The sequence below is a fragment of the Ahaetulla prasina genome, chromosome 4 (assembly GCF_028640845.1).
Source record: "Ahaetulla prasina isolate Xishuangbanna chromosome 4, ASM2864084v1, whole genome shotgun sequence".
Lineage (NCBI taxonomy): Eukaryota > Metazoa > Chordata > Lepidosauria > Squamata > Colubridae > Ahaetulla > Ahaetulla prasina.
The window spans coordinates 83631681-83644856 of record NC_080542.1 but is presented as its reverse complement, the minus strand read 5'-3'; the positions used below and the strand labels follow the sequence as shown (position 1 = coordinate 83644856).

General features: G+C 37.7%; 1 protein-coding gene across 6 annotated transcripts in view; it reads left to right on the top strand.

The window, feature by feature from the left end:
- The window catches only part of ZDHHC3 (zinc finger DHHC-type palmitoyltransferase 3), a 118084-nt gene that overhangs the window by 5006 nt on the left and 99902 nt on the right, over positions 1–13176 (top strand). Inside the window, exon 1 of one of the 6 annotated variants that reach the window (XM_058182076.1) lies at positions 12742–12885. The exons of the other annotated variants lie outside the window; for them this stretch is intronic. The gene's annotated coding sequence lies outside the window, so the exon portion shown is untranslated. Of the gene's footprint in view, positions 1–12741; positions 12886–13176 lie in introns of those variants that run through there. 6 annotated transcript variants of the gene reach the window in all.

Genomic DNA, 13176 nt, shown 5'->3' with positions numbered 1-13176 from the left:
TCCTAGGGATGGATTGCCATTTTTATCAATTTATATTTTTATAGTAGTCTTATTAAACATAATTAAAAAGATAAAAACATAACTAAAAAAAAAGAAAGTACAGAAAAGAAAAATAGGAAAGAAAAAAAATAACAATATTGTAAGGAAAAATATTTAAAAAACATTTCCTCTTATATTCTTTTTATTTTAATTATCTTGATCTTTAATTCTTTCGAATAATGTTCTGGAATTTTATTTCTTTTAAGTTTTTTTGTCCCTTTTCACAAATTTTTCCTTTCTTTTTGTTTTTTGAAGTCAAGGTTTTTTTATTTATAAGTATTTTGAATACAACGTGTTGTCCCGGCATTTCACAGCAGAAAAAAAATAACAGATATACTACTAATAATAATGCATGTAATAATTATAACCCTATTTATAATTATATTAGCTTAATGATTAATGATATTCTATTAGCATACTTATAATTATAAAGCAACTTTCTTATTTTACTTACAGAGCAATGCTCTTTCTTTATTTAATTTCTACCTCTTATCTCTAATCATTGATAAAATCTATTCCATGTTAAATAATACTCTGAATCTCCTTTATCTTTTAGTTTCAATGTCAATCTATCCATCTCTGCACAATCCAATATTTTCCAAATTATATTTTCATCTGGTGGGGTGTTCTCATTTTTCCAATATTGTGCAAATACAATTCTTGCTGCTGTCAATACATATTTCCAACACTGGCAATTTTTAAGAAAATGTTGGATAGCCATTTGTCTGAAATAGTGTAGGTTTTCCTGCTGGGCAGGGGGTTGGACTAGAAGATCTCCAAGGTCCCTTCCAACTCTGATATGATGATGATGAAGATGATGATGATTATAATATAGCATTAAGTATATAGTTCCTTTATCATAACTTTCTGGTATTATACCTAACAAAATATTTCTGGCTTTAAGTCTATATGTTGTTTAGTCATCTTTTCCAACCATGTGTGTATTTTCATCCAATATTTTCTTGCTTTCATACACGTCCACTGCATATGATAATAGGTACTTGGAGTCTGATTACATTTCCAACAATTGGCATACATGTTGTTAAACGTTTTTGCTAAACTTGCAGATGGAAGATGCCACGTATAAAACATTTTTTAAAGATTTTCCTCATGCAGTAGAACCTCTGGTCACGACCATAACTGATTTTGTTGTAACTCGAACCTAATTTTGGAAATTTGGCGCTTAAAAAAAAAAATGGCACGGAAGAGGAAATCAGCCGTGGAAAAAAAACAACAGTAAATTTTTTGGGTCGGAACCCGATTTGGTCGTGGTCAAAAGCATTTGTGACCAGAGGGTCTACTGTATGCAGTAGCGATTGTCAATTTATAATTTCTATCCCAAAGTTTTTGCCATTAACTTTGTACTTATCCTCTTTAATTGTTGCTCTTTAATTATCTTGCTGTTAAGTAAATTCCTAGATATTTCAATTTCTTTACTATCCAGAGGTCTACCTTCTTTGTCAATTTATTTCTCTGTTTATCTGTAAGGTTTTTTACTATTATTTTAGTTTTTTCTTTATTTTCAATCCCGCAACTTCTTCATACTCCTCAATTTTCTCTATCAACCTGGGACCAGTTTCTAATGGTTTTTCTAGTATAAAAACTAGATCATCTGCAATGGAATTTTTTCATAGTCATATAACTTCTTATAGAACTCCTGGATTATATATTTTTTTATTTTCCATTTGGTATTGTAATATACCTTCCTCATCCTGCAGTTTGCTTATCCATCTCTTCTCTTTCTCCTTTTTCAATTTATAGGGTAGCCATCTTCCGGGTTTGTTACCATTTTCAAAAAAAAAATGGTTTTACTTTTTTAATTTGTTATGCCAGTTCTTCTTTTTCCATTATATTTAACTTGTGTTTAATTATTTCCATTTGATTTTTTAGATTCACCTTTTGTGGTTCTTTTTGTAGTTCTACTTCAAGTCTTTTATGTTCTTCTTCTAAAGTCTGCTGGTATTGTTTCTTTCTTTTATTTTTCCTCACTATATAGGTTATAGCTAATCGCCTAAATATATGTATTCACAATTTTTTTCAAAGCTTTAACAAGTCTCTCTTGTAAATCCAATATAGGAAGTTATCAAGAACACTTTTGGTTTGTTTCTTGTCTATCCCTTTTAATTATTAGGATATTAGTTGTTTCATTTGTATATTCAGTATAGCATGTTTTTCCAGACCCTACTTGTCGTTAGTCATTTTTAAATTCACTTTCAGATTAGTCTAGTCTTATCTAGTATAACTTGTTCCTCTTCCATTACATCTTTTAAACATGGTCTGTCTATAATGTCATACACTTTTAAAATTAACTTCTGAATCTACTGTTCACAGATATCCTTCAATACATCCAATGTTTAAGTATTCTGTTTTATTCTCTATTAGTAAGTCAAATTTAAATGTTCTTTAATTGTAATCTTTAGTTGTTTCTGTGTCCCTTTAGTGTAGTTGTGTCCAAACTGTGACCCCAGAGATTTATTTATTTATTTATTTATTTAGTTATTTGATTTTTATACCACCCTTCTCCCGAAGGACTCAGGCAAAAATAAAACAGATAATACAATATACAATTTAAAAAGCAGATTAAAAAATTCATTTTAAAATTAGCCTGATAGGTTAAAATATACTAGACTAAAAAACCCCATTTAAAATTAATTAATAAAAATTTAAAATTAATAAAATTCAATTCAAGCCAGCCCCGCGCGAATAAAAAGATGTGTCTTCAGTTCGCGACGGAAAGTCCGAAGGTCAGGTATTTGGCGTAAACCCGGGGGAAGCTCGTTCCAGAGTGTGGGAGCCCCCACAGAGAAGGACCTTCCCCTGGGGGCCGCCAGCCGACATTGTTTGGCGGACGGCACCCTGAGAAGTCCCTCTCTGTGAGAGTGTACGGGTCGGTGGGAGGCATGTGGTAACAGCAGGCGGTCCCGTAAGTACCCAGGCCCTAAGCCATGGAGCGCTTTAAAGGTCATAACCAACACTTTAAATCTAGTAATGTAGCCCCACAAGATTGTAAACTTTTAACATTATTGTGTGATTTATACACATTAATTATATATTTTATATATTATATATTATATATGTTAAAATGTTTTATATGTGGCCCAAAATAATTCCTCTTGTATCAGTGCATCCATGCAAGGCAAAACGTTGGACATCCATGCTCTAGCATCCAACTTTCAAAATCCTATCCTATTTTTTTTTTAAAGAATTCAAAACAAAAGCATTTTCTATAGGAAGGATTCTGAAAATTAATTCCAAATTCTTATTTCAATTTATCTGGATCTTTATTTGTAAATTTCCAGAATTGACATTCTAATCACTGTTTTGTTGTTTATTGAAAACAAAAGCTTTTTAAAAAGTTCTCTTTTTTATTTATTCATTATGAATTTAAGGAAACACACATTGGTCCTGTAAATCTTGTCTATTTCAAGGTTTTAATAGCTGAAAGGAAGTTAATAAGTGATTTCCAAAAATGATTAGAAAAAGAAATATGGAAACACAGTGTCCATAATGGCACTGACCACAGTTTGAGCAAAGATGGTTTTCCCTGGTCTCTCGGAGCCCTGTTAGAGACCATGGACTTGCAGTCTTCTCATGAGGAGCAAATGTCTGAAGCTCTTGTGGGCAATTTCAAGTCCTTTCCTTATCTGGACAGGAATTAAGAAGAATTCTCCATTCTGCTACGATTTTTGGCTTTGTTTTTAGGTAAGCTATCTTCAATTCACCCAAACAATTTAGATTTTAGACTGTAAAATACATAACAAAGCATTGCAAAAAATTACTCTTAAAATGTTATTTATTAAGGAGACCCCTTTTGGCCAATTCAGCTGGGGCTTGTGGATTTTATGCTGTGAATACAGTACTGATTTGCTGATTCTGAATGAGAAAATGTTACTAAATATAAGTTGTGCACTTTGAATTTTAAAACAAAAAAAATGCAGAGCTGAAATCCCTTAACAATTTTCAAGTGGGATGAAAATTTGAGGGGTGTGTCTGCAATAAGGGCATTCAATTTAACACTAACCCACTCCAAAAACTTGGGATAATGCTAATTTTATAAACTTCAATGTTACGTAGTATGTAGAATATCACAGTTTCTGTAGAAACCATAATGATACAAAATGATGATAATTTACATCTATCTACAATGTAATTATATAAATGTCGTACTTACCTAGTGTCAGAATTATATTATCATATAGATATAGATAATAGATGAGAGCCAGTTTGGTCTAGGTTGCAATGTAATGCAATGATTAAGATATTGGACTAGAAAGGCCTTGAGGACATAAATTTAAGACGCACATTAGCCATGATCTGGGTGACTTTGGGCCACTCACTCTCAGTCCAGCCCACCTCATAGGATTTGCCGCCTCTTTCTTGAGCTATGTCTTGCTCTTCTTCATATTGCACAAATGTTTTGCGCCTAAAACCCCAATAGCAACTGGTCATACAACCTCAACTGAGTCTTAGTAATACATGTACTAATCTCTCACTAATTGAATTTTGATTCACGTTAATTTCATACATTTGTACTATATAAAGTAGAATAACTATTCTTATTTTAAAAGATTTTGTCGTTAGTTATGAAGTCATGTCTGACCCATCGCGACCCCATGACAACTTTCCTTCAGTCCTTCCTGTCCTCTAACATCCCACGGAGACCACTTAAGCACATGCCAACTGCTTCAGTGACTCCATCCAGCCACTTCATTCTCTGCCATCCCTTTTGCCCTCAATAGTTCCCAGCATTAGGCTCTTCTTCTTCTTCTTTTTTTTTTATTCAAAAAGTTTTACAAAAATTTTTTTTCCCCCTTTCCCCCCAACCCCCCTCCCTTCACTAATACCCTCACCCCTGGCTTCCCGGAACAAGCACAAGGTATAGTTAAAAATAAAACAAACATATGCTAAGAAAATTTTCCCCCAAAACTATTATACCAATTTTCCCTCTCTAGCTCTGACTTCCTCCTAACATAACCAAAATCCTTCAAAAAAATAAAAATAAAAATTAAGAATTAACAGTAGTAAAATATATAAATCAATAGAACAAATTAATCCTAAAGTATTTAAAACCAGATAAAGCATAAAAATCCAATCCAATTCAAAAAATATGTCCCTTATAACTTCTATAACCATATAATTTCCCCCCCCCCATGTCTTTCTTACATAAGATCTTTTGAAAATATTCTATTTAAAATTTAGTGCAACACCTTATAAAATTTCAATACAGAAAATTACAATATCTATTCAACTTTAGTCCTTCCTCATCAAAATCCAGTATAGATCCAAATATCTAGTCTTTTATGATAGATATAAAACATATAATCAACCCATTTCTTCCAGATCTTCCTCACAAATTGTCTTTCCGGGACACTAATATTTTTGTCTGTTAATATTTTAAAAAAAACTTGTTTCAAGGATAATACTTTGGTCTCTTGCCATTTTTTTTGATGCATTAATCTCTGTCTTTCCTTCATTACTCCTTTTAAAAAGTCAGCACAATATTTCCTAGTAATTCCTTATGTCCAAGAATCCAAAAATTACTGCCGTATATTCCATCAGTCCAAAAAGAAAACTCTTGGGAAACATTAAGCTTGTGAGTCTTTTCTGTTCGAGGGACAATCTCCTGTAGCACAAATTCAGGCATTTCATCCAAACTATTTAAAGAAAACTTCTTTACATCAACTTGTTTATGCACGATCAAATCTTCATATTTATCCACTTTTATTTGTATCTCCTCCATTCCATTTTCCGAGTGATTGCACTGGTTAATTTCCTCCAAGCTCTCATCCAAAACGTCCCCATTTTTTATCAATTCGTATTTTTGAATAATTAAATACATACTTTCTGTGTAGTCCTGTATAAAGTCACGAATCCATTCTTCTGAAAGAACCTTCATGACAAAGTTCCTGCTGAGAATCCCCTTGTAAAGTACTTAAACAACGTAATATAATCCAACAGTCCACAGTCAAACACAATAAGATAAAATCTCCATTCAGTTTCGATTCAACAGCAAGGCTCCCTTTGATGTATCGCTCTGGTTTCAGTTTCTCTAAAACGCCATTTTAAACAATTAAAAGAAGGGGGGGGGAATTTCTCTCTTTTTTAAAAAAAGGTGGAAGTCAGAAAATCAAAAATACTTGCAAACCAATAATTGTTCACTCACGCTTCTTCCGTCTGCTTTTAGAAACCACAAAAAGAAATCAGTTGTTAGCAGAAGTGGACACCTTCCTCTTTTCCTGCTTTTTCAGGAGCGCAGTGAATACTGGAGGTTGGGGGAGGGTTCAAGGGGATTTGACCTTTCAGGACTTTGCATTACAAAAACAAAGCCCCTAGGGGAATCTACCACTATCCCCCCCTTGCTCTTTCTCTCGCTTTCAACCAGAGAGGGAAATTAAGCCGGGAACAGCTGTTATCACCGGTACCATATTCAATGCGGAGTGCCATAAATTAGCACCCAGCGAGAAAGGTGGCGCCACCCAGAAGCCCTAGGCTCTATCTCTAATAAGTCCTTCCTTCTTATTAAGTGACCAAAGTATTTCAGTTTCATCTTCAGGATCTGGCCTTCTAAAGAGCAGTCAGGGTTGATCTCCTCTAGGACTGACTGGTTTGATCGCCTTGCAGTCCAAGGGACTCAGAGGAGACTTCTCCAGCACCATAGTTCAAAGGCCTCAATTCTTTAATGCTCAGCCTTCCTTATAGTCCAACTTTCACAACCATGCATTGCAACTGGGAAAACCATAGCCTTGGCTATACACATTTTTGTTGGCAGGGTGATTTCTCTGCTTTTTAGTATGCTGTCTAACTTTGCCATAGCTTTCTTGCCCAGGAGCAAGCATCTTTTAATTTCTTGGCTGTACTCCGTTTGTGAGGTGATCTTGGAGCCCAGGAAAATAAAATCTATCACTACCTCCATTTCTTCCCCATCTATTTGCTAGGAATTGAGAGGACTAAGAACCATGATCCTAATTTTCTTAATGTTGAATTTTGAGCCGATTTTTGCACTCTTCTCCTTTACCCACATCAGAAGGGTTTTAGTTCCTCTTCAGTTTTTGCCATTAGAATGGTCTCACCTGCATATTGAGGTTGTTGATATTTCTCCCAGCAATCTTAATTTCAACTTGTGATTCATCTAGCTCTGCCTTTCTCATGATGTGCTCTGCATATAAGTTAAATGGGCAGGGCGACAGAATACATCCTTGCCGAACTTCTTTCCCAATTTTGAACCAATCAGTGATTTTGTATCCAGTTCTTGCTGTTGCTTCTTGACCTGCATATAGTTTTCTCAAGAGACAAATGAGATGGTCTGGTACTCCCATTTCTTTGAGAACTTGTCACAATTTGTTGTGATCCACACAATCAAAGGCTTTAGCATAGTCAATGAAGCAGAAGTAGACATTTTTCTGGAACTCCCTAGCTTTCTCCATGATCCAGCGTATGTTGACAATTTGATCTCTAGCTTCTCTGCCTCTTCGAAATCCTGCCTGCACTTCTGGTAGTTCTTGGTCCACATACTGCTGGAGCCTAGCTTGTAGGATTTTGAGCATAACTTTGCTAGCATGTGAAATGAATGCAAATGTTGCGGTAGTTTGAGCATTCTTTGGCATTGCCCTTCTTTGGAATTGGAATATAAACTGATCTTTTCCAATCCTGTAGCCACTGCTGAGTTTTCCAAATTTTCTGGCATATTGAGTATGGCACTTTTACTGCATCATCATTTAAGATTTAGAATAGCTCAGCTGGAATACTTTCACCTCCACTAGCTTTGTTGTTGCTCAGACTTCCTAAGGCCCATTTGACTTCACAGTCCAGGATATCTGACTCGAGATCAGTGGCCACTCCATCTTGGTTATCAGGGATGTTAAGCGCCTTCTTACATAGTTTTTCTGTGTAATTTTGCCACCTCTTCTTAATCTCTTCTGCCTCTGTTAGTTCCCTGCCATTTTGGTCCTTTATCATGCCCATCTTTGCATGAAACGTTCCCTTCATATCTCCAATTTTATTGAAGAGCTCTCTGGTCCTCCCTATTCTATTGTTTTCTTCTATTTCTTTGCAATGTTCATTTAAGAAGGTATTCTTATCTCTTCTAGCTATTATCTTGAATTCTGCATTCAATTGGATGTATCTTTCTCTCTCCCTTGCCTTTCGCTTCCCTTCTTTCCTCAGCTATTTGTAAGGCTTCCTCAGACAGCCATTTTGCTTTCTTGCATTACTTTTTCTTTGGGATAGTTTTAGTTGCTATCTCTTGTATAATGTTGCGAACCTTCCTCCATAGCTCTTCAGGCACTCTGTCTATCAGATCTAATTCCTTAAATCTATTTGTCATCTCTACTGTATATTCACCAGGGATATGATTTAGTTTATACCTGAAGGGCCTAGTGCTTTCCCCTACTTTCTTCAATTTAAGCCTAAATTTTGCCACGAGAACTCATGATCTGAGCCAGCTCCTGGTCTTGGTTTTACTGACTGTATAGAGCTTCTCTATCTTTGGCTGCAGAGCACATAGTCAAACTGATTTCTGTGTTGACTATCTGGTGATGTCCATCTGTAGAGATGTCTCTTGGGTTGCTGGAAAAGAGGGTTTGCTATGACCATCTATTCTCTTGACAAAATTCTACCAGCATGTGCCCTGCCTCATTTTGTACCCCAAGAGCAAACTTGCTTGTTATTCCAATTATCTTTTGACTTCCTACTTTAGTATTCCAATCCCCCATGATGATAAGGACATCAGCTTTTGGTGTTAATTCTACAAGGTGTTTTAGGTCTTCATAGAACCGGTCAACTTCAGCCTCTTCAGCACCAGTGGTCGGGGCATAGACTTGGACTACTGTGATGTTGAATGGTTTGCCTTGGGTTCAAACTGAGATCATTCTGTCATTTTGGGGATTGTATCTAGTACTGCTTTTCCTATTCTTTTATTGACTATGAAGGCTACTCCATTTCTTCTGAGGGATTCTTGTCTGCAGTAGTATACCTGATGGTCATCTGAATTAAATTCACCTATTCCTGTCCATTTTGGTTCACTGATTCCTAAGATGTAGATGTTCAGTCTTGTCCTCTTTTGTTTGACCACATCCAGCTTGCTTTGATTCATAGATCTTACATTCCAGGTTCCTATGGAGCATAGAACTTTACAGCATCAGACTTTCCTTTCACCACTAGATACATCCATAGCTGAGCATCCTTTTGGCTTTGGCCCAGTCGCTTCAAGTCTATACATTTTATGTCACATGTTTTACTTGGTATTTATTCCTAAAATTTATCAGACTTGCAAAAATACATTATTATGTGCATAAAAGCTTACATTTGACCTTTATTGGATGGCAGGGAAATATTTCTAGCAAAACTTTATTTGCCAGCCAAGAACTTACATTCTTCCTATATCTTATGAATGGTAGAAGAATATAGCCTATAACATAGAATCTAAATATTGCTGAAGCAAAAGCCATTCTAGTAAATGATATTATAATAAATGAATTAATTTGTAATAGCATTTCAAAGCAGTGTAGTTTATGTTCAAAGTTATGTGTAATATGTCATCTGCTAAATTGATAGTTACACATTTTAGTTGCTTGATTTAGACAGATTTATTTATTTACTAATCAATCCATTTATATGTCTGCCTACATTAGATCATGTGACTGGTAGTGTACTAAAAGAAAAAAATAGGAAATCACAACCATTCAATATAAAATGGCATCTAATTTAAACATATAAGAGTAAAGAAATAAAATGTAAATCAAAACTATAATCTCTAGCGTATCAGATTGGATTTATAGTGCCGTTAACAAGGATGCATAAACCAGGTTTCTCTTCCTTAAAATTAACTGAATTTCAGTTGATCATTCTGAATTTTCAACAAATAACATATATTCAGCTGGATGTCTGTATAAAATAAAGAGCCATATCACAGATGTATAGAAAAAATGCATTAATGCATTAATAAACAGAAGCCAACATGATATATGCCACCATAAGAAAATGTGTATATTGAAAGTGCTATCTTTGTGCATACCATATTTCAGAGAGAGCTAAAATTTTGCTCTTAGAATTTTGAAAGGACATGGTAGATAGACTGTTAAAAAATGGTTGCCATGACAAACTGGCAAATCCTCCACAGTGGGATTGGCCAGTCAAAAAGTATCTGTTTACCAGAAAGTGAACTAATTCTTCCTTAGTGGTTTTTGTCTCTGTGATTTCAGAATCATCCCTATAAATAAATAAGCTAATTCTTTGCTTAGCAGAATGGCAATTCCATGTTTAATTTTTTAATTGAAACAAGTCAAGTGGTCATGAAGCTTAAACATTGAGATTGGAATGTTGGAACTTGGTGCTGCTGGCAGCATGTTATATACCAGTGATAGCGAACCTTTTTCTTGTTGTGTGCCAAAAATGTGTGTGCGTGCGCATGCACCAGCACCCATAATGCAATACAACCCCCCACATGTGGATGCATGCATGGCCCCCCACTCCTGCATTTGCGCCCCACATTGTGCATGCATGTGCGCCCCCACACATGCACTTCACATACCCCCACCCTGTTTTGGGCCTGGAAAGCCTCCTGCACTAAACTTTGCCGACGCGAATGGCTTGCCAGCCTTGCGCTCCAGGCAGCGTCCAACCATGCTGGTCGCTGCCTGGAGCACGAGGCAGGCAAGCCGTTCGTGCCGGTAAAGGTTGGTGGAACCCTCTCCTTCCATGGAGTATGACCACTTCCTTGCCTGCACGCCTCTTGCTGCTTACTGCGACCGTTTCCCAGCTGGTAGGTCTCCATGAGTGAGGGGCTGCATTCTTCTCCAGTCCTCCTGGGGCAGCTTGCTTCCCCGCTGGCAGCTTTTCCTTCTCCTGGCTGAAGGAGGAGAAGAAAGGATAGACAGAAGAAAGCTGGAGCTCTGGCAGTCTGTTACTTTATTAAACTTTTTTCCAGAGGCTGCCGGAGCTCTGGCTTTCTTCTCTCAATCCTTTCCCCTCCTCCTCAAGCGAAGAGTATGTAGGGGGTTCTCCAAGAAGGGATAAGTTTGCTTATTTAAAGAGGACGCGCCTCGGGTACGAATGTCACTCCCCCTGGAAGGCTTGGTCACTCTCTTAGAGTGGGCTGCCTGCGAACAGTTGAGATAATTTTGAAAAGATCTTTGAAGCCTGCCCTTCAGTTGCTTTCGAGTTTGGAAGAACATTTAACAGAGTAACAGAGCTTTGGCTTTCTTCCCTCAATCTTTTCCCCTCTTCAAACGAAGCAGCTGCTCTGAGCCATTGGCTAAAAGTGAGTTGTGTGAACTGATCTAGCTCCAAGTGTTTACCCTGCCTCACTAGGGGTAAACTAATAGTGGCTGGCGGAGTTGGGAGAAAGAAGGGGAAGGAAGAGAGTTTGGAACGTTTCCTGTCCCCCACCCCCATCTTTTCCCTTGGAAGAACATTTGGCTTGTCAATTCCCCCACTCCAGGAGTGGGGAAGTACGTACTCTCAACCCCAACCCCCCGCATCCTTGTGAGAAGAAGGGAGCTCCCCAGTCGCTCACACATGTGGCTTTGGCTGCTGCTGCCAACTGGGGAGATACCTGCATGTTTCACGGCGGCAGTAAAGCCATTGCCCCCCCAACCCCCAGATTGCTGCTCCCAACTTTGTCCTCTCAGCCTTAGTATTCTTACCTTATGTGGCAGCGGCACCTCCTCCTGTCCATGCCTTGCAAGCCAAAAGTGCAGCCCTACTCCCCGAGTGCTCAAGCTGGCCAGTCATTCTTGCCTTTCCCCCTGCAGTTGCTGCTCTTCTGGGGCAGTGGTGCTGTGCAGGAGGAACACTGGAGACAGTGTGCCAGCCGGCCATTGCCATTGCTGATCTTCGCATGCGCGGCAGAAATCAGGAGACCAAGTGGCTGATGTGCATGTGTATTCCTGGAACAGGAAGATCATCTTCCTGGACCACACATGCACAATGGGCGGCTGCTCTTCCAGTTTCAGGCATACAAGTGCACATGAAAACCAGCTGGCTGGCATGCTGGAACCCAAAAGAGTAATGGGCAATGGCTCCACGTGCCCGGAAAGATGGCTCTATGTGCCTCTTCCAGCATGCATGCCATAGGTTTGCCATCATGGTTATATACTCTTGCCATCTTTATGTCACCATGTACAGGACTTACTGGGAAATTATCTGATATTGGAAGACATCAGTGATATACCAAAATAGTCCAAATAGTTGTGTCTGATATAATTGTCGAATTCTAAATTAAGATCTCATTTCAGTCATAAAAATAATTAGGTTCATTACTTTCCTGAGATTCATCTGACCATATTGTTGGCAAAGCCAGCTCGAACTCTTTAAAAAGCAAAGATGGCAGCTAGGAATCTGTTACCATATCAGTTGACCAGGAGAACAGAAGTTTTGTGGGAGAGTTTGATGTGGGAAGGGAGAAGTGAGTTGCCAGATACGTATTAGACCTGTTTTCTTAGTAGAAGACTAAGCTACTGCACCTGTAGCAAATGCAAACTTGCTTCTTTCTTGAGAAGATGAGAGGACAGAGAGTAGGCTTTCTTCTTTAGTATTCCTCAAGTAGGAAGAAGTGAGCAGTGCCTTTCTAAACAACTCATTGAGTTTCAAAGAGGGTAGGCTATGGTGGTAACTGGAAACATCAATTTAATTCAGCTAGTAGTAAGAGGTTTCATAGGTTTATGATTTTGCTTGGTCAGCTTTGTTTTTCAGAAAGTGGAAGAAGCAGGAAAGGAGTAGGAAGGCATCTATCATGGATCTAATTCTGATCAGCAAAAAGGAATTGGTTGATGGACTGAAGGTGTCAAGCACCCTAAGGGAAAGCAACTACATCATGGAGTTCATAATGAAAGGAGAGGGAAAGATGAGGCAAGTCAATTATGTCTTCAGGAATGCAGTTATTAATATAACGCAAAGGATGGGCACAACATTATAGTCTGAAATTCTAAAGTAGCCATAGCTAGGAGGATCTTTGATCAACTCTGTATGGTGTGCCAGTTATGGCATTTCCTGGGTAGGGAGGCTTTTCACTTGGTCACTCATGCCCATGTCATTTCCCATTTGTATTATTTCATGTGCTCTACATGGGCTATTCTTGAAAAGTCTCTAGGAGCTTTAGTTGATACAGAATTCGGCTGTGTGGGCAATCTTCAGTACCCA